Source organism: Capra hircus, chromosome 26, assembly GCF_001704415.2.
Source record: "Capra hircus breed San Clemente chromosome 26, ASM170441v1, whole genome shotgun sequence".
In the NCBI taxonomy this organism is placed as follows: Eukaryota; Metazoa; Chordata; class Mammalia; order Artiodactyla; family Bovidae; genus Capra; species Capra hircus.
The window spans coordinates 11802797-11830452 of record NC_030833.1 but is presented as its reverse complement, the minus strand read 5'-3'; positions in this window follow the sequence as shown (position 1 = coordinate 11830452).

Sequence of the window (27656 nt, the reverse complement as noted above, 5' to 3'; positions counted from 1 at the left end):
TTCACTTAGAATGTCTTCAAGGGTGATCATGTCATAGTGTGTATCAGTACTTCATTTTTTAAAATTACTGAATAAGATTGCATTGTATAGATACACTCCATTTTGTTCATCCATAAATCAGTTGGTGGGTATTTGGGTTGTTTCCACCTTTTGGCTATTACAAATAACATTGGTATGAATATTTATGAGCAGTTCTTAGTGTGGATATATGTTTTCATTTCTGTTGAGTACATATCTTAGAGTGGAATTGATGGTTATATGGTTCAGTTCAGTTCAGTTCAGTTCAGTCACTCAGTCATGTCTGACTCTCTGTGACCCCATGGACTGCAGAACACCAGGCCTCCTGGTCCATCACCAACTCTCGGAGCTTATCCAAACTCATGTCCATTGAGTTGGTGATATCATTCAACCGTCTCATCCTCTGTTGTCCCCTTCTCCTCCTGCCTTCAATATTTCCCAGCATCAGGGTCTTTTTCAATGAGTCAGTTCTTCGCATCAGGTGGCCAAAGCATTGGAGTTTCAACTTCAACATCAGTCTTTCCAATGAACACTCAGGACTGATCTCCTTTAGGATGGACTGGTTGGACCTCTGCAGTCCAACGGACTCTCAAGAGTCTTCTCCAACACCACAGTTCGAAAGCATCAATTCTTTGGTGCTCAGCTTTCTTCACAGTCCAACTCTCACATCCATACATGACCACTGGAAAAACCATAGCCTTGACTAGACGGACCTCTGTTGGTAATGTCTCTGCTTTTTAATATGCTGTCTAGGTTGGTCATAACTTTTCTTCCAAGGAGTAAGCATCTTTTAATTTCATGGCTGCAGTCACCATCTGCAGTGATTTTGGAGCCTTCCAAAATAAAGCCTGCCACTGTTTCCCCATCTATTTGCCATGAAGTGATGGGACTGGATGCCACGATCTTAGTTTTCTGAATGTTGTTATATGGTTACTGTATAGTTGATATTTTGAGGAACATCCAGACTATTTTCCAAAGTGGCTTCACCAATTTATGACCTCATTACTTGTTAATGTCTGCCTTTTTTTGGATTTAGCCATCTCAGTGGGTGTGAAGTGGTATCTCCCTCCATATTTAATTGACATTTAATATATACACTTACATTTATTGAATGTTAATGTCATTAACACACAGAAAGTCTTCCATTACACTGAGACTGTAGGAATAAGAACAGTTACACTCACAAGTGGGTCTGGATACATATAAGTTTAACATAAATTAATTTAAACTTGTGTTTAAGCTCTCTTTGAGCCCTTGGCTCAATTTCTTAAAACTCAAACTACAGTCTTGGTTTTAAACATCCAGACAATATGTAGACCATTCTTTATGTTTCACTGCAAGACAGTCTTTTTGAGCAGGGACTATTCCATCCACCTCCACCCAAATTTCCAGCCCAGTACATCTTCTTTTCCTTAGTACCAGTTTCATATGAGTGTTGTAAGGATTAAATGAGATTATGTATGTCAAACACATAGCATAGTAAGTCTTCAACAAATATTAACAACAATAATGACAAGAAAAAACCAACAACACAGAATAAAAACAGACAGGTTGTGAGCAGAGAAGTCTCATTTCTGGTCAGTTGATCCCTTACATCAACTATGTTGAAATAGGAAGTATTTCTATAAACTTCCTCCCATGACTGGTTTGTTTTGTTGGTTGGGGGTCTAAACATCATCTTAGTGATCTAAGCCCTTAATTTCTCTGATTAACTAAGTCCCCCAGAGCCGGAAAGCCTGCAGCTATAATATCCCCACTCGTCCCTGGCATTCTAGTCACATTCTAAACATTTCCTGAGCTGGAAGAATTATTGGGCTTATCATGGGGAGTATTTTTTGCAGCCTGTGAGGGGACACTGCCTACATCCTCTGAATTTTTTGTTATCTGAAGACGGTCAGGCATATTGTTCAATAAAATGAACCTTCCAGCCAAACTTTCCTGGAAAGGCAGTTCACCGAACATCACCTTTAATGACCCTCAGGCTGTAAACATCCAACAACACCCATGTGGAAACCTGTTACAGTGAGGACGAGCTGAAAAACTCAGTTGATACTCTTTTGCAAGTGCGTGCACATACTCCTATTCAACAGAACTCCTGGTTTCACCTTTCAAATGTACAGTCTCCAAATTAAACTTGTAAATACTTTAAACCTGGTCATTATTTGTTGATTACACTCCACGGACAGAGCCCTGTGCTGGCTTTACTGAGAGAGTTAGAGGTATGTCGCTTATATAAAAACGATGAAATCTTGTGATCATCTTGTGATCTTGGCCTGCAGAAAATCACGTGTGAGAAATAACAGCCAGGCAGAAAAACACAAATGGAGGCAATTCATATCTTTACCCTGTCTCTTGAGAAATGTCAAAAGGCAGGGAAGAGTCTTGATGTGCAGTGAAACATCTTAAAAGTCCTCTGTAGAGATCTCTGTCATGCACAATTTTTCTCTTCTGCCAGATGGTGGCTCCTGAAAGCCTTCTCTGTCTTGTCCAGACCTTTCCTGGAAATCAAGTGCATGCCTTGCTTCCCTTGTCCCACCATGGCAGTCCTAAGAATGTCTTCTCTCCCCTCTGTGTCCTGCCCCTCCTGTTCACTTCCCCTGGTCCCTGGTCCTTCTCATAGATTGTTGTCTGGTTGCTAAGTCATGTCTGACTCTTTGTGACTGCAAGGACTGCAGCGTGCCAGGCTCCCCTGTCTTCACTATCTCCCAGAGTTTCATGTCCATTGAGTCGGTGATGCTATCTAACCACTCATCCTCTGCTGCCTCCTCTTCTCCATTTGCCTTCAATCTTTCCCAGCATCAGTGTATTTTCAGAGTTGACTCTTCACATCAGGTGGACAAAGAATTGGAGCTTTAGCAACAGTCCTTTCAATGAATACTGAGGATTGATTTCCTTTAGGATTAACTGGTTTGATCTCCTTGCTGTCCAAAGGACTCTCAAGAGTCTTCTCCAGCACCACAGTTTGAAAGCATCAATTCCTTGGCTCTCAGCCTTCTTTATGGTCCAACTCTCACATCTATATATGACTGCTGGAAAAACCATCCATAGCTTTAATTATACAGACCTTTGTTGCCTGATGTCTCTGCTTTTCAATATGCTATCTAGGTTTGTCATAGCTTTCCTTCCAAGGAGCAAGCATCTTTTAATTTCATGGCTGCAGTCATCATCTGCAGTGATTTTGGACCCCAAGAAAATAAAATCCGTCACTTTCACTTTTCCCCTTCTATTTGCCGCGAAGTGATGGGCCTAGATGCTATGATCTTAGTTTTTTGAATGTCGAGGTTTAAGCCAACTTTTTCACTCTCCTCTTTCACTTTCATCAACAGGCTCTTTAGTTCCTCTTTGGTTTCTGCCATTAGAGTGTTATCATCTGCATATCTGAGGTTGTTGATATTTCTCCTGGCAATCTTGATTCCAGCTTGTGCTTCATTCAGCCCTGCACTTTGCATGATGTACTTCGATTTAACTTTGCATAGAAATTAAATAAGCAGGGTGACAATACACACCCTTGTCATACTGCTTTCCCAATTGGGAACCAGCCTGTTGTTCCATGTCTGGTTCTAACTGTTGCTTCTTGACCCACATACAGTTTCTCAGGAGACAGGTTCTTATAGATGCTGGTCTCCAAGTATGATCCCAAGGGACCATGCTTCTAATACTGTGTCTTGTGTGGCCCATTCTCAAATCAGAGCTCACCCTGTAAGACACTTATAATCAACAGTCATGTTGCTGATTGCTCTGAGGCTGGGTCAGAAAGCCTTGCAGCTTCTGCCTTGTCTTCATGAAAAATCTAATTTTGAGGGAAACCAGCTGTAGAGGTTAAACAATGTCCCTTAAAAACTCATGTCCACCCAGAAATTACTTGGCAATACTGTCTTCACAGATATGATTTGTTATGGATATATAGATGACATCATGCTCGATTTAGTTAGACTGGGTCCTAAATCCACTGGTACCCTTGTAAGAGGACAGGACACAGAGAGAAGGCCACGTGGAGTTGGAGGTGAGACTGGAATGAGGCAGCTATAGGCCAAGGGACCTGAGGATTGCTCCCAGCCCCTGAGAGCTGAAGGATCCCATCCTTCACTTACTTCTGTTTGTTTCAAAAATACCTGGTATTTGACAGAGATGTTTTGCAGCTATGCTTTGAGAGCTCTGCAGTGGTCCACTGCCCTGCTTGGGCTCATACTTGACCACAGGAATGTACCTGCACAGATGAGATCTGGACTTGTCTGGAAGTTTTCTTTGCTTCCTTGCTATGCTAAGCTCTCTGCCCAAGGCAGGGATTTGTACTCTGCTAGGCACAATTCCACGCGCAAAAAAGCATGGAAGACTATGCATGCTCCCACTGCCTCTGGAAACCTCTGCCCCTTTCCTAGGGCCCTGGTGTCACATCTTCTCCGACCCCTTAGTATTCCCACCTTCCCTTTCCTTTGGGGAAAAGGTGTTTTTAGAGCAGGAACCCTCCCTTCTCCATGCTTGATCAATGAATAAAGTTTCTGCTCTGCTATACCAACCTGATGTTGCTCGACTGGCATTTGCAACTCAGGGCAAAGGACCCATTGAGGGGTCCCCACCCTTTTGGGGACTGTCGGCACCACAAGTTACAGAGAGGCAAGGAAGTCTTCTCTTAAAGAACTTCCAGAATGACATTCTGTTGCTTAAGCCACGCCACTTGTGGCAATTTGTTACAGCAGCTCTGGGAAACGAAGGTGATTATGGAGCAAAGGGCTTGCTGCCCAACATGCATAGAAGCCTATGCTCTGGCACCTGCTTTTGAGAAAGGGAAAAGCTTCATTGAGACAAGGAGACAGGAGGCACGGCTCAAATCTGTATCCCCAGTAGAAAGATGAGGTTGTAAACATGGTTGTTTACAAAGTTTAAGGCAAGCGATGGGTTCTTGCACGCAGGTGCTTCCTGGCTTGCGCGTGCCCATTTACCCAGAGCTGGTGTGAAACTCCAGGTGGAAATCTGAGCTGTGACGTCAGAAGGCCGCCCCACCCGCGAGCAAGTCTCTTCTGCGCAGACTCTAATCAACGGTCTTGGCTCCAGCCGGTTTCAGCCACTTCTGTCCTGTTACAAAGGAAGTTGATTCCCACAAGCTGCCTTCCTGTCTGTTCTCCTGGAAGACAGGATCAAGAGTTGGTTAGTCACCAATTTCTTTAACCCTCTGGGGCACGGTTTAAGGACACCAGTGGTATCCCAAAATGCTCTGGAGATGCCCAGGCAGGCTGGGTGCAGAGACACATGTGCCCGTCTGCATGACCACCAGCGGTGGGCATAAGGCCGTCATCTGGACATCTGTCCCAGTGGACCCTTCTTCAGCTGACCCCAGCCAGGATCTGAGTGCACCCGGAATGGTGCTGGAGAAGACTGTTGAGAGTCTCTTGGACTGCAAGGAGATCAAACCAGTCAATCCTAAAGGAAACTAACCCTGAATGTTCATGGGAAAGACTGAAGCTGGAAGCTCCGATAGGTTGGCCACCTGATGCGAAGAGCTGACTCCTTGGAAAAGACCCTGATGTTGGGAAAGATTAAAGGCAAAAGGAGAAGGGGGTGGCAGAGGATGAGACAGAGAGCATTACCGGCTTAATGGACATGAATTTGAGCAAACTCTGGGACATAGTGAAGGACAGAGGAGCCTGGCTACTACTGCCTGTGAGGTGGCAGAGTTGAACACGACTTTGTGGCTGAACGACAGCAACAACTAGAGAGGTAGGTAAGAGCCGCCAGGTGGAGTCTGGTAAATGCACAGAACTGTGAGAGGTAATGCCTATAGCGGTGATTCTAAGCCATTTGATTCTGTGCTGGTTTGTTATGTAGCTAAGGTCTTCATACAGCAACTTTCCATTGACCACTGGCCCTTGGAAACAGGGTTTTTCTCTCTTCATCTTTCTCATGAGAATCGGCTCCCACCACCCCTGCCAGTCTGACATTCAGATAAATAATGTTCTCTGTCTCTTCCCACGTACATAATAGACTGGTTCCTCTCTTCAGGTTTACAGCCTGCTTGTGAGGGGCAAACGTAACTTAAAAACGCTGTTTTTAATTCTTTCCAAGCATCATGATAATGAATTCAAAACTATGTGCCACACAGCTATGGAGGGGACGTATGGTAAAGGTGAGGAAGAGGCCCCTCTGGGAAGACTCCCTGAGCTTTGAAGGAGGAGCTGGGAGGGCATTTCGGAATGGGAACAGGTGCGGGTGTTAAGTAGTTGCTTCATTTGAGGGACAGATTGAAGGGAAGCTCAGAGTGGCTGCTGTGGGCACGTTTTCAGATGTGCTCCAGGTCAAAACAAAAGCTAGACTATGACAGGAATAGTTTTTCTCTGTGGAGGGGCCGAGGGGCACAGCTGGGGCTCTGTGCTGGTGCTTGTCTGTTTTTAAAAAGAGAGGAGACACATTTTATGCTCACGTAAATTATACATCAAGATCACGACGAAGTACTTGTTTTCAGGCCTGATGGAACGCCGTGGTTCCGGCCTGCGGCATCCCTCTGAGATACAAGCTGCCATTTAAGCATCCTTAATTGGTGATGGGTTGGCTGCTATTCCTGGTTCCCTGGGGAGAGTCCTTGTTCCATAACATTTGTGATTCTCTGCAGTTTTATTTTTTAAGTCGAGGAGCAGATTGATCCTCTGATACGTTCATTCTCAAGAGAAGAGACATCACAGTGGACCTTAATTTAGCCAAGGACATGATCATTAATGTCACTTTTTAAGTGGTCAGACAACACAGTCCCCTCAAGACATACTAGGACTTCACAGTGTGACCTAATCTCCCACTTGAGGAGAAAGATACCTCCTGGCCTTTGGGGTCAGTCGGACTGGAGTTCAGTCCTTGTTTTGTTTTCTGGCTGTGTGGGCTTGGATTAGTGCTGCGCAGTACTTGGCATGCATCATAAGTTCAGTACTTGTTGGTCATTATTATTTTCGAATACTATTCATTTGTAAAGCACTTGGCACAGTGAATGGGCAGCTGTTAGTTTTCTCTCTCTTTCTCTTGTGTCTCAGACAATTGGCTCTCCTTTGCCCATTTGGGGAATCACAGACTCTTGGGGCTGGACTGAAGTCCAGCCTTCTACCTGAATATAAATTATATTTTTTAATATTTATTAACATTTATTTTTTACTTGGCTGCACCAGGTCTTAGTTTGGTGTGTGGGATCTTTAGCTGTAGCATCTGGTCTCTAGTTCCCCAACTAGGGACCAAACCCGGGCCCTCTGCACTGGGAGCTTGGAGTCTTAACTGCGGAACCACCACGGAAGTCCCTGAAGTATAAATTCTTGAAGCCTTAGCATCCTTGCCAAGTGGTCTTAGAGATTCTTCTTGATTACCTAACATGATGAGCAACTCACTTCTCCTGAAGGCATCCTACTCTCTCCTCAGGCAGCCCTGATTAGGAAATCCAACCCCATCATAAAATCTTTTCTTTTCTTTTTTTTTTTTTTTTTACTATTATTTACTATTTTTTTACTATTGAGCCACCAGGGAAGCCTGAAATCTATCTTCTTACACCTACTCTGATGAAGAATCAACATATGTTTAGTGAGCAATAAATATTCATTATGTAGATGATATTAGTGGGGGATAAAAAAAATTTAATTGATGTTCCTTGACCTTAAGGGGTTGCTGCTGCTGCTGCTAAGTCACTTCAGTCGTGTCCAACTCTGTGTGACCCCATAGACGGCAGCCCAGCAGGCTCCCCCGTCCCTGAGATTCTCTAGGCAAGAACACTGGAGTGGGGTGCCATTGCCTTTTCTGGACCTTAAGGGGTGTCGTCTTCTTCTTTTTTATTGTTATTTATTTTTGGCTGTGCTGGATCTTCACTGCTGCGTGGGCCTTTCCCTCGTTGTGGTGAGTGGGGGTCACTCTCTGGTTGCTGCACACGGCTTCTTACTGTGGTGGCTGCTCTTGTTGCAGGGCACACGCCCGAGGGTGTGTGGGTTTCAGTAGCCATGGCACGTGGCCTCAGTAGCTGTGGTTCCCAAGCCCTAGAGCACAGGCTTGGTGGTTGTGGCGCATGGGCTTAGTTGCTCTGAGGCATGTGGGATCTTCCTGGACCAGGGGTCCAGCCCGTGTCTGCTACATTGGCAAGTGCATTCTTTACCATTGAGCCCCCAGAGCAGCCTGAAATCTGTCTTCTTACACCTGCTCTGATGAAGCCTCAACATATGTTTAGTTAGCAATAAATAGTCATTGTATAGATGGTATTAGTAGAGAATAAAAAAATTTAACTGATGCTCCTTGACTTTAAGGGGAGTAAAGAATTATGCCCAAGGGAAGCAAATGAAATGGAAGGTAGTGTTTGACACACAAGAGAAGCCCTAGAGCTCCAAGCTCCTCAGAGGATCCAGTCTCCCAGATCCCTGAGCTTCAGGGATAAAGATGACTGTGGGAAGGAGGAAGGGGATTTTTAAAAAAAATTTTATTGACATATAATTGATTTACAGTGTTGTAATAATTTCTGCTATACAGCAAGGTGATTCAATTATACATATATATGTATAATTGTATATATATATTCTTTTGCATATTCTTTTCCATTGTGGTTTATCACAGGATCTTTTTTAAAAAATTAATTAATTTATTTTAATTAGAGGCTAATTACTTTACAGTATTGTAGTGGTTTTTGCCATACATTGACATGAATCAGCCATGGATATACGTGTGTTCCCCATCCTGAACCCCCCTCCCACCTCTCTCCCCATCTTATCCCTCAGGGTCATCCCAGTGCACCAGCCCTGAGCACCCTGTCTAATACATCAAACCTGGACTGGTGATCTATTTCACATATGATAATATATATATTTCAGTGTTATTCTCTCAAATCATCCCACTCTTGTCTTCTCCCACAGAGTCCAAAAGTCTGTTCTTTACATCTGTGTCTCTTTTGCTGTCTCACATATAGGGTCATCCTTACTGTCTTGTCTATCTGCAAGGAGATCCAACCAGTCCATTCTGAAGGAGATCAACCCTGGGATTTCTTTGGAAGGAATGATGCTAAAGCTGAAGCTCCAGTACTTTGAACTCCTCATGTGAAGAGTTGACTCACTGGAAAAGACTCTGATGCTGGGAGGGATTGGGGGCAGGAGGAGAAGGGGACGACCCAGGATGAGAGGGCTGGATGGCATCACGGACTTGATGGACGTGAGTCTGAGTGAACTCTGGGAGTTGGTGATGGACAGGGAGGCCTGGCGTGCTGCAGTCCATTGGGTCGCAAAGAGTCGGACACGACTGAGCGACTGAACTGAACTGAACTTACTGTCTTTCTAAATTCCATATACTGTATTGATGTTTTTCTTTCTGACTTACTTCACTCTGTATAATAGGCTCCAGTTTCACCCACCTCATTAGAACGGATTCAAATGCATTCTTTTTAATGGCTGAGTAATATTCCATTGTGTACATGTACCACAGCTTTCTTATCCATTCGTCTGCTGATTGACATCTAGGTTGCTTCCATGTCCTGGCTATTGTAAACAGTGCTGCGATGAACATTGGGATACACATGTCATAGGGTGTTGAATGTAGCTCCCTGCGCTATATAGTAGGACCTTGTTGTTTATCCATCTTAGGTATAATAGCTTGTATCTTCTAATCCCAAACTCTAAGTTCTTCCCTCCCCTACCTACCCTTGGCAACCACAAGTCAGTTCTCTATGTCTGTGAGTTTCTTTCTTTTTCACAGATTTGTTAATTTGTGTCATATTTTAGATTCCATAGATAATGATATCATATGGTGTTTGCTTTTCAGGATCTGGCAGGATTCTCGATGGAGCTATATGTCTAGTAACTCAGGCTCCTGAGTCAGTACAGAACATTCTTAAGAAAAAAAATTTTCATTTATTATATAAAAAATTAAGGATTATGACTGTGGTGCCTTAGCCTAAGAGCTCTAGAAAACAGGCCCGAAGCAGAGCTTATGGGCTAAAGCTGGGGGGCTGGCAAACTTTGGCCAGTGTCACCTGGTTTGTATAATCTGTGAATTAAGAAACCTGACAGCTCAGTGACTTCAAGCAGGGTTATCAAAGTATGGGCCAGATGCATCCCCTTATTGCCTGTGTTATATGATCTAAGAGTGGTTTTTCCATTTTTAAATGGCTGAAAAAAGATGAAAAAAGAATTTTGTGACATGTGCATATTAACATGAAATTCAAACATCAGCATCCATAAATAACATTTTATTGACCAGTCACACCCGCTCATTAACAAATTGCATTGCCCCCTGCTTTCAGGCTGCAAGGGTGAACCTGAGTCGTTGTGATAGAGACCATGTGGCCTGTAGAAGCTGAAACGTTTACTGTCTGGCCATTTACAGAGAAAGCTTGGTTTGAAAGTGGAGAGTAGTGAAATATCAAGGGGAAAAAGAGAGTTGAGAGAGGCAGCCAGTGACAGTAAATACAAGCTGGTGTTTGCCAGAGTGGGTCAGAGTTTGTAAGGCATACAGCAGTGCAGGACATCACTGGAGCAGAGGCACAGAATCCCAGCAACTCAGAACCATCCAGAGCGGGGTGGGGAGGCTGGAGGAAGGGGGGCAAGAGGTGGGAGGCGTTTACCAGTTGGCTCCTTCGTTTCTTGGCTGTTGGGTGTTAACAATCCTGCATTTCGGCACTGTTTCCTGACCGGTCCAGGGAGGTGCTGGGAGAGACAGAGCTTCTGTGATGTGGTCTGGCAAATGTGTCAGTCATGCTGCAGGAGGGGCTCCTAATTGATGGCATCAAACGTGGTAGCAGGGGCTTCCCCTGTGGCTCGGCCGTAAGGAGTCCGCCTGCAGTGCAGGTGACCCAGTAGATACAGGTTCGATCCCTGGGTTGGGAAGATTCCCTAGAGGAGGAAATGGCAACCCACTCCTGTATTCTTGCTGAGAAAATCCCATGGACAGAGGAGCCTGGCAGGCTAATGTCCATGAGATTGCAAAGAGTCGGACATGACTGAGCGAGCAAGCATGCAAAGGCAGCTGTGCTGTATAGCAAAGGAAACGGCATGAACCCTCCCTAGGAAGGCTCTAGAGAGCAGGGGTCGGGGGAGAGAGAGAGGTGGGTGGAAAGGTCTGGAGAGGTGCATAAACAGGGTCTAGTGCATGGAATCAGTTCTAGTACCCAGCCTCTTGTCAGTTGCATGAAGGAGATCAGGTGAGACTTGCTAGAATGAAAACCATATGAAGTCTGGGCACAGAGTGATACTTGGGATGTGGGTGAGGTTGAGGAAAGGAAGGTCTTGGAGAGTCTGGAAAAACTCTTTTTAACTTACTCTCACCAGCATTCCAGGCCCCAGGGATGTCAGAAGGCAAAAGCAAGCTCTCACCACATGGAATTCATTTATTTATTTTTAGAGAACCTTTGGTTCAAGGAGCTGATAGGCTAACTGAGAAGAAATTAGATTAGGGGCAAAGTCTGTAGATATGGAAGCTAGGCTTCCCAGGTGGCGCCAGTGGTAAAGAACCCACCTGCCAATGCAGGAGATGAAAGAGACAAGGGTTTGATCCCTGGGTCAGGAAGATCCCCTGGAGAAGGGCATGGCAAGCCAGTCCAGTATTCTTGCCTGAAGAATACCATGGACAGAGGAGCCTTCTGGGCTACAGTCCGTGGGTTTTTTCCCCCTTGAAAGTGTTGGTCACTTAGTCGTGTCTGAGTCTGTCCGTGGGATTCTCCAGGCAAGAATACTGGAGTGAGTTCTCATGCTCTTCTCCAGGGGATCTTCCCAACCTGAGGACTGAACCCAGGTCTCCTGTGTTGCAGGCAGATTCTTTACCGTCTGAGCTACCGCGGAAGCCTTGGGAGCCACAAGCAGTGTTGTATTGGTCATCAATAAGTAGATATATTGGGTTTTACTTTAAGATGTTACCAACATTTTGGCCAACCCAATACATAGCAATGTACAGTGTAGGTTTTTTTTTTTTTAAGGCTCTATTTTTAAATTAAGAACAGTTTTCAATTCTTAGCAATATTGAACAGAAGGAAGAGAGCTTTCTCATTTGTCTCCTGTCCCCACATGTGCATAGCCTCTTCCATTGTCAACATCCCCCATCAGAGTGTAAATTTGTTATAATTGAAGATCCTACATTGATATATTATTATCACCCAAATTCCACAGTTTATGTTAAGTTACGCTCTTGGTGTTGCACAGTCTACTGGCTTGGATAAATGTACATGTGTCCATAATTGGAATATCACAAGAGTATTTTCACTGCCCTAAAAATCCTATGTGTTCTGTGTATCCATCCCTCCGTCTCCCCTAAACTCTGGCAACCCCTTATCTTTTTATTAACTCTATAGTTTTACCTTTTCCAGAATTGATGTATAACTGCATGCTGGAATGATATAATATCTATGCTTTTCAGGTTGGCTCTTTCCACTTAGCAGTGTGCACTTAAGTTTCCTCCGTATCTTTTCATGGATTGATAGCTCATTTCTTTTTAGCACTGAGCAGTATTCCATTGTCTGAATGTACTGTGGGAAATCTCTCTACTTACGAACTGAATGGCATCTTGGTGGTGGTTGTTCAACAGTTAGTTGGGATTGTGGTGTTTCTCTAAGAAGGGGTGCGCTCACGTCCTCCTATTCCTCTGCCTTGTCTCATGTTTTTGATGTGTAGTGGTGTTGATCCTTTAGCTTCCGCCGCTCACATCTTCAGATCAGACTGGGGGCAGACCTTTCTCTTCCTTTCCCTTTGTGCTTTGTCTAGTTGCATTTGCTCACAGGATGCCATGTGCAGAGACGCTGTGCTCAACCCCATGATCTGGGGCCTGGCTGAAGGACATCTTGGTTGCCTCCAACTTTAGGTCACTTCTTCCTCATAGCCGCAATTTCCTGCCTATTAAACATTAGTTTGAACAGGTCATCTTTACGTTCCCCCCCCCACCCCCCAGCTCTAATGTATTTCTTCCAGAATGCCCAGCAGACTAAATACAGTACCCAGGCTGACCTAGGTAGGTCCTTGGCAATGGGAAATGTTGATAACGGGACAGATAACTGTGGACGCCTTTTCTGTGCAGCTCGAATCCCTGGGCTGATGACTGCTGTTTTCTGAATTTCATAAGGGAGCCCTAATGCCTAGGGAACTCTGTGCTGTCAGCTTCATTTCTTTAGTGTTAAGGTTTTTGTTTAGAAAAAACCAAAACAAATAAGAAACAAGTCAAGTTTAAATAAAAAGGATAAAACACCACAGAGCCAATGTATTTTTGCTAGATGGTGCATAATCCCGCAACCGTCTGAATGGATTTAAAGACTTCGTGGAGACGATTTATGGTATTTGTGAACACTCTCGCCAGCGCTGGTAAAATTATGAAATTTAACAAGGAAAAAAATTGCTTTGCCTGTTTAGCAAATAATAAATCAAATAACTCCTACACTGAACCAAAAGCCAAGAAGGAGAGAGAGCAAGCAATACAGAGAGGAAAACAAGGGATAATGAAAAAGGCCCCGAGCAAGCCCACAAAATAGCAGTGAAGTGAGATTTTCTGCAGGAGCTCCTGTCCTTCAATCAGGGGTGGGAGTCGGTGACGTCAAGGTTGTCGTTGTTCAGTTGCTCAGTTGTGTCTAACTCTTTGCGACTCCACAAACTGCAGCACATCAGGCCTCCCTGTCCTTCACTATCTCCCAGAGTTTGCTCAAACGAATGTCCATTGAGTGCGTCAGGGATGCCATCTAACCATCTCATCCTTTGTTGCCCCCTTCTCCTCCTGTCTTCAGTCTTTCCCAACATCAGAATCTTTTCCAGTGAATTTCTTTGCATCAGGTGGCCGAAGTATTGGAGTTTCAACTTCAGCATCAGTCCTTCCAATGAATATTCAGCGTTGATTTCCTTTAGAATGGACTTCTTTGATCTCCTTGCTGTCCAAAGGACTCTCAAGAGTCTTCTCCAACACCACAGTTCAAAAGCATCAGTACTTTGGCACTCAGCCTTCTTTTTGGTCCAACTCTCACATCTGTACATGACTCCTGGAAAAACCATAGCTTTGACTAGATGGACCTTTGTTGGCAAAGTGATGCAGGGATGCAGGAGGCATAGGTCCCATCACCCCCTGCAGTGGATGACAGTGATAATAACTATGGCCTGTGTTCCCATGTACCTGTTCCAACCAGACCCTGGGCTGATCGCTTCTGATGTGTTAACTTCCCTGAAATTTCCAGCTGAACTCCCTGGTCTCTGATCTCTGCAATTCTGGCTCTGCACCGCGCAACAGCCCTGTCTGCTCTCCTGCTCTTTCACCCTTGCCAGTGTGTTTCCTTGGTGACACATTGTCCCAGCAAGCAGGTAGCTAGGTATGACCAGAGAAGCGGGGGGAGGGGCCAGGTGGCAGGAAACCATGAATCTTGTTAACAGTGGGCGTCTGTAGACAAAGGAAAGCAGGAACCTCCAGACTGACAGGAAGCCACACATTTTGGGTGATGAGTGTCCTGGAAGCAGACAAAGAAAGGTGAGGAAAGATGGGAATGTTCTGTGTCCAAATGTAACCTTTGCTCATTATGCTCTCTTTACAATAAGATTAATCTTATCTTACAAATAAGAAGTACCCATCATGTACTGATGCCATGACGCTTCTGATCTAAGCTAAATAAGGACAAAATCCTTCCTCCTGGTGGACAGAGCGGGAGAGGAGCCTGGTGGACTACCGTCCATGGGGTTGCAAAGGGTCAGACACGACTGAGAGACTGAAGACCCACACACATCCGCTTCTCCCCTCGCAAAAATGGAGCCGGGATGAAAGCCAGGGAGTGTGACTCCCAGGCTCCTCCTTCCCCAGTGACTATTCCACCCCTTCCTTTGTATGGTCCCCATCACCGGCTTGCCAAAGAAACCCGGGCAGCAGCTCCTCACCTGTCTGCCTGCTCTCCCTCTGAGGGTGTGCTCTTGCACTCCATCGCTTCTGTCCTGTTTGACTCTTTGTGACCTCATGGACTGTAGCCCACCAGGCTCCTCTGTCTATGGGATTCTCCAGGCAAGAATACTGGAGTGGGTAGCTGTTTCCTCCTCTAGGGGATCTTCCCCACCCAGAGATTGAGCCTGCATCCCCTGCATTGCAGGGGGATTCTTTACCACTGAACCCTGGGGAGTATTCTTGCTTAAATAAACTCTCACTTTGCTTTCTTAACCTTCTTGCTTCACCTCCAAATTCTTTCACAAGGAAGAAGGAACCTTACATTCACCAGGAACACTGATCAATCTGAGGGGAGAATGTGTTTGTCTCATGTGATTGTCCTTGCCCTGAGTAGAGAGTTAGGTCTGAATTGCAGGCTCAAAGTGGCCTTGATGGATTAGCTTGCAGGGTCCTTTGATGTAATAAGGACACCTGATGTTTATGAAGGACTGTGTACTGTGCCCTGCGCTTGCTACCTTAAAAGCATGACCTCTTCTCATCCTCATAGCAGCCCCTGGAGGCAGGCAGTTTTGCCTGTGCTTTCATGTAGGGGGCTGAGGATCGAAGCAGTTATGCTACTTGCCTAAGATCACAGCCAGAAAATGGTCAAAGTGGGTTTTGAACAGGGGTCAACCCGACACCCCAGTTATGGACTTCATCACACATACTTTTGCTTGGGGAGGCCCCTGAAGCCAGGAGTAGAGAGCTCGACTGCAGTAAATGTGGATTAATGCGGGGCTAGGGTGCATAGGCAGGACCTGTCTGTCAGGCCCTGGAACATAATCCTAAACAGTCTTCCCTACTTTTGCAGAAAATCTATTTTCTCGGTTGTTTAGGAATGGATTGAAGTGGAAATGACACTAATGGCAGGCAAGGCAGAGGGATAATGTAAGGGAAAACAGAACTTGAAGGAAATTACAGAAGCAACGCTGTACTCTATTCACTTAAAAGCAAACAACCAATTGATGCAAAGCATGCTAAAGGATGCCTATAAAGCATGTGCACGTGTGCAAGTCCACACGTGTTTCTCTGCAGTGCATAGCAGACAAGCCTGTGGGTTCTAGAAATAATCCATATGATAAAGGCTCTCTGTCTACATAGATTGGAAGCAACAATGTCAAATTATTTGGACAGGTTTGCCAACAGATGTGATGTGTTTAGGTAAACAGGTACTAATTTTCCAGCTCTTTGACCTACTGATAAATTATATCCTGTTGGAGATACACTTGGGGCTTCCCTCATAGCTCAGTTGGTAAAGAATCCACCTGCAATGTAGGAGACCCTGGTTCGATTCCTGGGTCGGGAAGATCTGCTGGAGAAGGAATAGGCTACCCACTCCAGTATTCTTGGGTGTCCCTTGTGGCTCAGCTGGTAAAGAATCTGCCTGCAATGTGGGGGACCTGGGTTCGATCCCTGGGTAGGGAAGATCCCCTGGAGATGGGAAAGGCTACCCACTCCAGTATCCTGATCTGGAGAAAAAAAGCTGATGTTGCTTTTTTTCAAACAGGATGAAATTCAACACATGATTCAAACAGGGTGAAAACTCTTCTGCCACATATCATGTTCTTTGATTAGAAAATATCCACACCACTTTTGATGATGTAGATTTTAAAAAGACTATTTTATATAATGCAGTAATAAAGGCACTTCTTATATTTAAAAATTATATATTAGTCCCAATGTTTTTTTCAGTATTTTGAGCCATTTATCATTTCTGGGACAGGTTTTGGAATTTGTGACCTGCCTTTTGGAAAGGTATTTTTCTCGAGCAGTTCTGCAGAATCTTCTGATACCAAGTACCTGGCTTGAAACGTTGGTAGGTTACAAAATAAAGTCACTCGGGGGTAGTCTGAGATGCATGCTGCTTTTGTGGGATGTATGATCATGATTTGGAATTCCCAGTGATTTGAAAAGTTGCTGTCTTGTCTCAGCTGGAGCTTTTTTTTTTTTTTTTTTGTATATGAAAAGTGAATTTCTCAACCTTGACACTGTTAATACATTGCTGTTCAATCACTAAGTCATGTCCAACTCTTTGCGACCCCATGGACTGGAACATGCCAGGCTTCCCACATTAGACTGGATCGTCTTGTTTGTTTGTTTGTTTTGCCGTGTGTGTCTGTCTTGTATATTGTAGGAGTTTTAGCATCATCGTGGCCTTTGCAGGCTAGATGCCGGTAATGCTTCCCCAGCTGGGACAATGAACATATCTCCAAAGGCTGCCAATGGCTCCCCTTCTCCCTCACCCAGTTGAGAATCGCTGATAGAAAGCTTCAGAAGCCAGGTGTCTGCAAAGCTCTGTGTGTTGCTCTGATTTTATGGATAGTTACAGAGTATTTTACATGTGCTTTCCCCTTAGCAGCCTGCTATTGACATGAATATTCTTATTTGTAACTCTGGCAATAGCCTGGCAGTGAAGATTAATAGAGGGATAAGAGCAAAAACATCCTCCTGCAATGTTGCAGCATGCTGAAGTACGTGCGGTTGAGGTGTCAAGAAAGGAAACTATGATAAACAGAGTAACTTTCAGTTAAACACTGTGTTCCCTGCTTCCTGTTCATAGTGTCCCTCGCTAGAGCTTATCCTTGTGGATCAATTAATTCTGTGTTTCTGTTTAACCTTCACTGATATCACTGAGGGTTGATTCTCCAGTATTTTATTTTTTATTCTTGCAATCAATAAAGCTTTGCTGCTGCTGCTGCTGCTAAGTCACTTCAGTCGTGTCCGACTCTGTGGGACCCCATAGACGGCAGCCCACCAGGCTCCCCTGTCCCTGGGATTCTCCAGACAAGAACACTGGAGTGGGTTGCCATTTCCTTCTCCAATGCATGAAACTGAAAAGTGAAAGGGAAGTCGCTCATTACCTATTTGTAATTAAAAGTGTCAGTTTGTTTTCCATTCCATATGTCTGACTGACTTCCTCTTGGGTGGATGGAAAAAAATCTATTTGACTTTCATGGGGCTGAGATTATACCACAGTGTCTTTTGCATGGCAAATCTAGTACAAGTAAAATCATAGAATTTTAGCCTATGCAGGTGAACAATAATATTAAGGACAAAAATAGATACATACTCAATTAATAGATTGAGAATAATCTCTTCAGTTAGCCTTCAGAACACACCATCTGATTTATAGGATGATATAATGTGGACTGTGAACGTAAGAGTTTTATAGTTCTAGAGAACTACTTCAACCTCCCTCACTTTGTAAATGGAAAAATTGTCAGGCTAGAAAAAAAGTGACGCTGTCAAGACCATATGACCAGATAGTTCCAGAACTAGGACTGGAAGCCTAGGTGGAAGATCGCAGTGATGGCTTTAATTCAGAAGTTGGCAGACTCCAGCCTTGGAGCAAATCTGGCCTGCTTCCTCTTTTTCTAAATACAGTTGTACTGGAACTTGGCCACACCCATCAATTTACTTAGGATATATGGCTTCTTTCATGCTATAATCACAGAGCTGAGTATGGCCCAAGAAGCCAAAAGTATTTACCATAGTTCTAGTCAAGGCTATGGTTTTGCCAGTGGTCATGTATGGATGTGAGAGTTGGACTGTGAAGAAAGCTGAGCACTGAAGAATTGATGCTTTTGAACTGTGGTGTTGGAGAAGACTCTTAAGAGTCCCTTGGACTGCAAGGAGATCCAACCAGTCCATCCTAAAGGAGATCAGTCCTGAGTGTTCATTGGAAGGACTGATGTTGAAGCTGAAACTCCAATACTTTGGCCACCTGATGCAAAGGGCTGACTCATTTAAAAAGACCCTGATGCTGGGAAAGATTGAGGGCAGGAGGAGAAGGGGACGACAGGGGATGAGATAGTTGGATGGCATCACCGACTCAAAAGACATGAGTTTGGGTAGGCTGCAGGAGTTGGTGATGGACAGGGAGGCCTGGCATGCTGCAGTCCATGGGGTCACAAAGAGTCGGACATGATTGAGTAACTGAACTGAACTTTTACAGAAAGAGCTTGCATAGACTTGGACTAATTCTTCATTCTCTTTGCTGTGTAATATTTCAGTGCCCTCCTTCCTCACTTCCTGACTCTGGACTCAGCCATACAACTTGCTTTGGTCCTGCTTGGTCTTGTGCTTCTGCTTTTGCAATGAGAAATGCCCAAACTAGCCTGCTGGAGGGTGACAGAGTTGTGGAACAGAGTCAAGTCATCTGAGACCTCCCGACCAAGGCCAGCCTCCATCGAATTCTCGACAGGTGAGTGGGATCAACCAACAAGCAATAGGTGCTTATTTTTCATGCAAAAATAATTGTGTCTTATGAAGTGGCTATACTTCTCTTGAGACTTAAGTGTTAGTTAAGGACTCAGATTTTAGAGATGTAAACCTGGGCTGGGTCCTGACTCTGCCACTTTTTAACTGCGTGACCTTGTTCCTTAAATCATGTTGCCTCTTAAATCTTTCTTTTTTCATTTTTTGTGGTAGATATTCCTGCTTTCCTGACATCTGGTTTCTTTGCTCTTTTGTTCAAACAGAAGGATTGTATTTCTCTGCTTTCTTGAAGATGGGCATGGCTCTGTGGCTTTCTGTGGCCAACAGACTCTGGGTGACAGTAAGTGTGTTACCTCTGGGTGGAAGCATCAGTTGTGAGCATCAGTGCTCACTTTCCATTAATTCCAACCCCCGTGTAGCATCTGTGGAAGAATGGGCTGATGGAGGTCAATGATGATTGGTCATTGTTGATGGTCAGTGCAGAGACTGAGCCACTGTATGGTGGACAGCTTCCTTGGGAAGTCATCTGGACCCACAGTGGTCTTGGCATGAGTGAGAACTTAACTTTTGTTGGGTAAAGTCACTGGAATTTGAAGGGTGCTTGTTATGACAGCTGAGTGAATGATTTTTTGAGAATTAAATTTTTTTTTTCTGAAATGAAAATCACTACAAATGGAAAAAGTTGTAGTGGAGAGAATGGGGTCATTGTAAGTTAATCAGCACCCATTTATCAGAGATCAACTCTGGGGAAAACAATGCAACTCCTGGGATCAAATTGAAGAATCACCGCTAAATAAGCTGCTTGACCTGCGGTGGAACTGACATCATCCTTTGGAGCTTCTGTTTCTAAAAAGATTGGGACAAACCTATTTGTCCTTTTCAGGATGTTATATAATGATGAAGCTTCCAGAGTCTTGGATGAACCATAGAGACTGTTATGTGCAAGGTACACAGGATGGGATATTCTGGGGTCTAGATCAGGCTGGGATACCCAGTAGCCCAGTGGGCCATGGAATCTGGGTTGTAGCTGGGGAGAACCTAGGTAGCTTTCAGAACTCTGAAGGTCATGAGGCCAGTGCAGAGGGAACAAGGACAGGTGGGGGACATGGGTGGGCACATCAGGAACCACAAGAGGCAGAGTAGAGGGAAGAGCAGGGCTTCGGAGTCAAAGAGGCCTAGGTCTGTACCATGGATCTGCTCTTTCCTTACTTGCTGTGTGACCATGGGCAGCTTATCTAACTTCTCTGGGCCTTCATTTCCTCATCTGTGAAGTAGAGAAAACAATGCTGTCAACCTTGTAGGGTTGTTGGGAAAAAAAGAGAGAGGATAACTGTGTAGCACGCACGGCAAATACTTTATTGAATGCCATTCTTAGTTGTTTATCGATGTTGAGCTACAAAGGTAGAGGATGTGCAGCCTTGTCCAATTCAAGCGGTGTCCATCCAGAACATATCCATCCAGTACACATGGCTAGGGCTTCTTAAAAGGAATATACTAGGGGAGAGAGGTGGGGTGGGCTCCCAGACTTTTACTTGGCTAAGGTGATGGGGAGGCTGCCTGGCTAGTATTGAGACCTTACGGGAATAATATTTTGACAATAGACTGAACTTGACGAGTTAGTTATAATAAGTTCCTTGCCTGATGATGCTAAACAGAACAAAACCCTGTGGGGGCCATGAAAACCAAACAACCTAATTTGAATGTCTCTGTAACGGATATGTGAATGCCTACTCGTGATCTCCGGTATCTCTTAGCCCAGCGGAATTCAATGTGAACTTGAAATCTCTTAATGGCTTTAAAGTTTTAACTTCTTTTAGGGGAGGAAAAAAGCAGAAATCAAAACTTCTTAATTTATTCTCTTCTTGTTGCATAAAGGTAAGAATCTTGTGCGGATTAAATTATGTGGCAGTTTTCCATTTCTAGTTGGGCAATATTAGCAATACGGCAATCATGAAAAAGAACAGTTAGATTTTATATGTGATGTACATGTTCCGAATGAACACCTCTGGCCTCTTCTTTTAATTGTTATGTGCCTCTGGGGTTTTAGCTTATTGGAAGGATCAGGAAGCAATATTCTAAGTGGGCCAAGTTCCAGAAAGGGAGGATGGGAGGAGGAAGGTTTTTTCCATTGCATTTCCCTGGCAAGTACTCTGTGGGATGCACATATATAAAATGACCAACTTGGATGTAAGCAAGGACTAGCAGATGAACTGACGAGAGTCCTAGGGCGAGGCAGAACACACTGCTGAAGGCTCTGAAATGGTGCTCAGCTCAAGAGCTACTAGTCGGCATTTAGGGGGCCCTTTCAAGTTTATAGTTATGATCTGGGCAGCAGAGTTGTAGGCTACTTGGTTAAGATGTTGCAATTAAATTTGCTTGAAATGAACAGTTAGTGTGTCATGTCTTTAGGAGGGGGAAAAAAAACCTTTTCATAACAAGAGAAAGATACCGTGCAAATTAATTTTCTAATTCATTCTTGCCATGGATTTCACCCATTTCTGAGACCCAACGTATAAAACTCAAAGAACTGAAATAATGAAACAAAAACTCTTTTGCGATTTTTGAGCTCATATGATGGGATTGAATTCACTTTGAAAGTCTTTGAGTCTATGAGTATTCCTCTCCATTGCCAAGTTGATAATGCATTCAGAGTAGATATTAAAATTACTTTTATGCTTAAAACATAAAAGCAGATGTGGCTCTGGTTGTGTATTGGGTTTATGAGTTGAATTCCTGCTGTCAGCCTCAAAAGAATCTTATTATCATCTAGGAATTCAGATAGCTGTTTTAAAGAATATTCTAAAAATGTAAGCAATATTATCAAATAAAAATGCCTTGTGTTTGGAGATATGACTTCTGAGGACAGAGTTTACTTTTTTCCTTTTATTTCTCTTCACTTCTCTTTTTTTATGTCTTTTCAGTTATTTAGGGGTTTGTGATCTTTTTGAAATGGTTTTCTAACTTAGTTTAAATTTTAGATGAAATTATTTTGCTTCGGGGACCTGACGAATGGTCTCAGGGTACAACTTTCTTTTGTTCTGGCTTCAGAAAAATACAGATGATACTGCAGCACTGCTTTGAAGCCTAATTAATGCAATTAAATTGCTTTTAAACTCCCAATTCAAAAGCATCTAGATAAACATGAAATAGTGAGCCAAATACTTGTCCTTTGTAACTCAGTGCAGGTGTGTACACACCTTGGCACCGGAAAACCAGGTGAGTTTCAGCAGAAACCCAGAAGCTCCCAGACTGCTAGTCTATTTGCAGCTAAGACCAGAGTCTGTAGGATGTATGTTGCGCGTGCATGTGTATTTGCACACTTCCAAGCAAAATTTTGTTATATTAAGACAAATTCCTTGAATCTCTTTAACTGCTCCCAAGCCATGCCATTATGATTGTTACAGGCATTATCCTTGATTTCCATATTCTGTGTATAAGATCACAGAAAATGAGTTCAAAGCAGAAAAAGCCAAAGCAGTTCGAGGCTTGATTGGTTGGCTTTTGGAATTAGATCCGAGGGGAAGGGAAGTAGGATTTATATTTTGAGTAGACTTGAGACCCGAACACTGAGCTAACTCAGGGAAGGGCATTAGAGCCAAGGCCTGGGGGCGCATCTGCTCTTATCTTGGCAGCTCAGGATGGCTCCCCAGTGGTTTCCCCAACCTCCAGGGCCAGAGGCAGCTCAGAGGAAACCAGTGCACACACTGCACAGCTAGGAACACCAGCTTAAAGTCTGTGATGGACACCGTAACGAAGAGGCGCTTAGGTGTAAAACTGTGAGGCTAATAAGCAAGTGTGCTGGAGATACTTGGATTTCTGAATATAGGCAAATGTAAGAACTGGCAGATGCTGAATGGCTGCTTTTCCTAACACAATAAATGCTTTAGTCTCAACATACGTAGTTAATTGGTGGCCAGTCCTTCCTTTGGAAGCCATCATGAAGCTTCTTTCATGATCCCACATTAACCATTGGTGAAGGTTTTCTTTCCCAAGGGCTTGGCTTTTGGTGGCCCTAGAAAAGCTGCCCACCAGCCCAGGTCTCATAACAGGAGAGGCCATTTATCATCAACGAAAAGCACGTTTCCAGTATTGTTGGAGCTGACTTCATTCTGGTTGGTCTTTGTAACTGTGTCTTGCTCTGCCATCTCCTGAGCCTTCTCGAAGAAGTGCCTCATGTGATCGACCCCTTTTAAACCTTCATATTAATTGAAATTACATCGAGTTGCTAGCTTCTAAGTATGACTCCTTTTAATGTGATTTTAAACACTCTAGAGTATCATAAACCTAGAAGTAGCCTCACTGAATTGTGGAGTGGAATTTTATGTATTTGTCCTTGTGATACTCTGAATTTTCCCCAGGAATTCGTAAGTTTTCCTTTTTTAAGAATTTTACCTTTGAGACTCCTTTATTTGAGAATTGTTACAGTATTCACTATTCGGCCCAAATTAGTCTTTAACCTTGAGGGCAGAGGCAGTGCCTTTAATTTTTTTGGTAAGTGAGGTCACACATGTTCCACGGTGGGGAATTCTTTCTGTGTGTATGTTGGGAGGGGTGGGGGAGATTGGCAAACAACATTTATTTCTTCTTCAGACATGGTGGGGTCAGACCCCCCACAAGCACAGTACTCTGGGGAAACTGAGGCTCCTGCCAAGGGCAGACATCCAGGATCTTTGTGCTCCAGTGGCAGGCAGGGATGCTGGCTCCACACCACAGGGCTGGAGGCCAGACCTGGGGAAGGGCAGGTGACAGGTGCCTCTAGTCCTGCTGCCTCGCCCTCTGTTTTAGATCCCTCCCCCTATCCCCCCAGGACCCCAGGGCTCTTGCAAGGGGTCCTGAGTGGCTCTGGCTTTGGATGACAGGCGGTGGAAAGAACATGAGAAAATTAGTAAATGGAAGAGCAGCCTACAGCTCTCATCTGCTTTTACCTGCGAGGAAACACAAATACAAGTTCTTGTCTCAGAAAATTATGGCAAAAGATACCTTTTTCTGAAGAAAAGCTATGACAAACCTAAAGAGCATAGTAAAAAGCAGACACATCACTTTGCTATGGTTTTTCCAATGTGAGAGTTGGACCCTAAAGAAGGCTGAGTACCAAAGAACTGATGCTTTCAAATTGTGGTCCTGGAGAAGACTCTTGAGAATCCTGTGGACAGCAAGGAGATCAAACCAGTGAATCCTTAAGGGAACCAACCTTGAATGTTCAATGGAAGGATTGATGCTGAGGCTGAAGCTCCAATACTTTGGCCACCTGATGCGTGCTAAGTCGCTTCAGTCGTGTTCGACTCTTTTTGACCCTATGGATTGAGCAACCTGCCAGGCTCCTCTTTGCATGGGATTCTCCAAGCAAAAATAGTGGAGTGGGTTGCCATTTCCTCCTCCAGGGGATCTTCCCGACCTAGGGATCAAACTGGAGTTTTCTCATGCATTAGCGGGCGGGTTCTCTATCACTAACCCCACCTGGGAAGCCCATGAAGAGCCGACTCATTGGAAAAGACCCTGATACTGGGAAAGACTGAGGGCAGGAGAAGGGAGCAACAGAGGGTGAGGTGGTTGGACGGCATCACTGACTCAATAGAGCTGAGTTTGAGCAAGCTCTGGGAGATAGCAAAGGACAAGAAAGTCTGGCATACTGCAGTCCATGCGGTCACAAACAGTCGGACACAACTGAGCCGCTGAACCACAATAACCTGCCACCCACAGAATTGACTCATAAAGTCTGTGGTATTTCCAGAAAACCAGTTGAGTCTCCGTGGAGACAGAAAAACTGTCAATTGTAAATGCCATCTGATCTGGGTGCCTGCTGGGGCTCAGCCAGGGCTACCAGCAAAGTTCCTGAAAGAGGTCGTCTTGACAGGTGGCATGGGGACATCTGGGTGATGGGTGGGCAGAGAAGTGACGGGGGCAGTGAAAATGGGTCTAGGGTCGATTTGTAGGGTGGCCTCAGGCCGCTGCCTCTGCCTGCCACTCTGTCTGGCACCACCTCAGTGGAAAGCAAAGCACGAGTTTTCTGCCCTCGACTGCTAAGCCTAACTGCAGCACCATTTCCTCCAGGGTGGCCGCAGCCTGGACTGAGGCTCTGCCGGAATCTGCCTTCCTCTGCCCCCTCGGCACCTAGGTTGGTGCCTCCAGGGAAGGGGGAGAGCCCATCAGAGGCTAGGCTGGCTTCTTTAGAAGCCCCCTGCCCTTGCCTGGGGGCCCCGGCTGCCTGCCTTCCCCTGTGATCTCAGAGGAGAATAGCATGTTCAGGTCAGGGGACAGCACAACGGTCAGTGGGTGTTTATGACCTTGGCTCACGTGCTCGGGAAGTGGATTAGTTCACGCGCTCGCAGAATTTAGAGCTAGAAATACTGTAGAGGATTTTTAGCCGTACCTCTGACTTTTAACCCAGAGGAACTGGAACAAGAATGGGCCGTGCTTTAGAGATGGTCATATTTGAGCTGGGTCTTGAAGGCTGAGGAGGAATTTGTGACAAATACAAGAGAATCAGATGTTCCAGGTGGGCACAGGGAATCAGGCGTGCAGAGTCAGACTCCAGGAAGCTCCTCCTTCCTTTCTCTCTTCCTCCTTCCTTCCTTCTGCCTCCCTCCCCCCTCCCTCCCTTCCTTTCTTCTCCCTCCCTCCATCTCTCCTGCCCTGTTTTCCTTCCTTTCTTTATTTGGGAAAAAGAGTCTGGGACCCTGGGGCTGCTGGAACCTGAGTGACCTTGAAGTAGCTTTGGCTTTGGGGTGTGACCAGGGGCTATGACCCAGATAACCCTTCTCCTGAAGCTTGGCTGGTCCCAGAGGTGGGATTCTGTTGGAGATGCAGCCGTCTGCGGGGGTGGGGGTGTGGTGAGGCTGTAAAGATGAAGAGCCAGGATTTTGGTAGCTAAGAGTCACCATTATTTTTTTAGTTTTGTTAAGTTATGGCTGACAAGTAAAAATTATTAATATATGTATTTAAGGTGTGCAACTCGATGTTTTGATGGACGCAGACGTTGTGGTCGTTGAAGTCCAGTGCGTTCACATGTCCATCTGCTCACAAAGTTACTGTTTGTGTGTGTGTGTGTGATGAGATCTAGTCTCTTAGCAAATATGAATGCTTTCTATGAATTTTTGGTCCCAGAGAACCCCTGTGAATGAACCTTGTATCCATGGAACAGTGCTTACTGAACTCTTTAACCCAAGGATAATACTGCAGGAGAGAGGGAGACCAAGACATGCTCAAGGAGGTGATTGTCTAGGAGGGACTGAAAGATGGAAACACAGAAGCCTTCAGTCCAGAGAAAAGGTGCATGAGATTCAAGACACTCACATCATGATGGAGGATCAGGGATGGCTTCATGGATGAGAGCACTTGCAACTGAGCCTGGAGGAGTGTGTGAACTTTCAAGAGGTGGGGATGATGGTGGGGTGGCCCTAGCCCAGAAGGAGCCTGTGCAAAGGAAAACTCAGGAAGGCATACTCAGGTAAAAGCAGAGACTGAACATTTCATTTTATAATATTCCATTTTGTAATATAGTCTAAAGTTTAAAGTAGGGGAATAATGTGAGGTAAGACTGGGATACTGGTGTCTTTATTTTGGAGGTTCTTGAATTCTGAGGGTGAGAGGGGGTAGTTTATTCAGTAGGTAATGGGGGCTCATGGAGAGTATCTAAGGGGTATTTTGCAGTCCCGAGTGCAAAATATCTCAAACAATGCAGCCGCCATCCTGGCTTACCCTTTGGGTTGGCCCTCTAGTTTTAAGTGCAGCCATTCAGAGATGGCTTAGAGAGAATGACAAGAAGACCTGTTAAGAAAAGGAGACCAGGCTGGGGTCACAGTGGCCTAGGGCAGCTGGTGTAAGGGCGGTGGGAGTAGAAGGGAGGGGACGCCATGATCGGTGCGCTGGGAGAAGGATCTCAGGGGAGAAGCCAAGACCAAGCGGGCCCTTGCGCTTTGTGTCCGGCAAGATGGCGAGGCAGACGCTGGGAAGCCTGGCGGTGCTGTTTGGAGGGAAGGCAGTGAGCTGGGCTTGCATAGTTTAAAGGCTAGAGAGACAGCGAGAAGAACTGTCATTGGGTCTCTAGGGAAGAGGCGAGGCTGGGTGAGTGAACTAGGGAGGGCTAGAGAAAGAGCCCAGAGAGAATGGTAGAGGTCATGGTCAGAGCCCCATGGGGGTGAAAATGAATTAATAATAGGAAGGACAGGAGTGTGCAGAAGTAGAAAGCCAGGCAGCAGCAGGAAAGATTTTAAAAGCTCCGTGCTCAGCTGTGTCTGACTCTTTGAGATGCTGTGGACTGGAGCCCACCAGGCTCCTCGGTCCGTAGGATTCCCTAGGCAAGAGTACTGGAGTGGGTTGCCATGCCCTCCTCCAGGGGGTCTTCCTGACTCGGGGATCAAATCCATGTCCCTGCATTGGCAGGTGGATTCTTTACCAGTTGTGCCACCCGGGAAGCTAGAGATGGAGAAAATTTCTGACAGAGAGACAGAGAGAGAGAATGAATGTGTGAAGGCCCTCCTGTGCTGCTGAAAGACCTGGGAGAGTGATGCACACACTGAGTTTCTGAATTGGGCTTTGGGAGGCCTCAGGGGGCCATC